This window comes from Mus caroli, chromosome 19, assembly GCF_900094665.2.
Source record: "Mus caroli chromosome 19, CAROLI_EIJ_v1.1, whole genome shotgun sequence".
NCBI lineage: Eukaryota > Metazoa > Chordata > Mammalia > Rodentia > Muridae > Mus > Mus caroli.
This window is the reverse complement of record NC_034588.1, coordinates 29,748,647-29,749,854: the sequence shown is the minus strand read 5'-3', so window position 1 is coordinate 29,749,854 and position 1,208 is coordinate 29,748,647.

Below are 1,208 nucleotides of genomic sequence, written 5' to 3'. Positions count from 1 at the left end.
TTGTTCAGTGGTTAAGAATATATGGCCGGGCGTGGTGGCGCACGCCTTTAATCCCAGCACTTGGGAGGCAGAGGCAGGCAGATTTCTGAGTTCGAGGTCAGCCTGGTCTACAAAGTGAGTTCCAGGACAGCCAGGGCTATACAGAGAAACCCTGCCTCGAAAAACAAAAAACAAAAAACAAAAACAAACAAACAAACAAAAAAGAATATATGCTACTCTTCCAGGGTTTTTAGCACCTACATGATAACTCACAACTATCTTCAACTCTGATTCTAGGGATCCAACACCTTATTCTGGCTACCTTGGGCATTGGGCATACATATGGTATATATACATGCATGCAGGCAAAATATCTATACATATAAAAATAAATTATATATGTGTGTGTATGCATGTGTGTATATATAAAATATCAGAACGTGATGTTCTCCTGTGATAGAAGATTATAAACCAGGATAAAAAAGAGTCAGTTATATCCATTTGTCACCATGGAAATATCTCAAGTTTTAGTAACTTCTGGTTAAATCTGGCTCACAGAATCACAGAATAGAAACGAGCTCATTCTTCTCACATGTTCCATCCTTCTCACAACTCGGGAAAGTGCAGGAAGACTATGGGCTCNGTGGTGTCACCTAAACCTTGATCCTGAAGCAAACAGCGCTGAGCGGATGTCGTCTAACACCATCATACTGTAGTCACGGTCGTCTGACACAGTTTAGTTATTATACCTGCTGGGAGGTGGGGGAGGGGAACAGAGCCGAGGCATAGGCTAGGAAGCAGAGGNCTTTCTCATCATCTGTTTGGAATCTTGACTGTGTGGAGAGGAGGAAATAGGTTCTTCTTTTCTTAGGTAGTGTCGTGATTTGCTGTCTATTGCTATGATAAACAACACAACCAAAGCAACCAGGAGATTTATACATCTCGGATCACACTGCATCACTGAGGCAAGTCAAGGCAGAAAGTGACACAGGAGACACGGAGGAATGCTGCTTACTGACTTGCTCCGCACTGGCTTGCTCAGACTGTTTTCTAAGGTGGAAGGGCCAGCTTGCCCAGGGGTGACCCCTTCCTGATGGGTTAGTCCCTCTCACATCAATGTTTAGTCAAAACATGACCCTGCAGACTTGCCTGCAGAACAAATCCAATGGAAGCTTTTTCTCAGTTAAGGTCCTCTCTTCCCAGATGACCCTGACTTGTGTCAAGTTGAC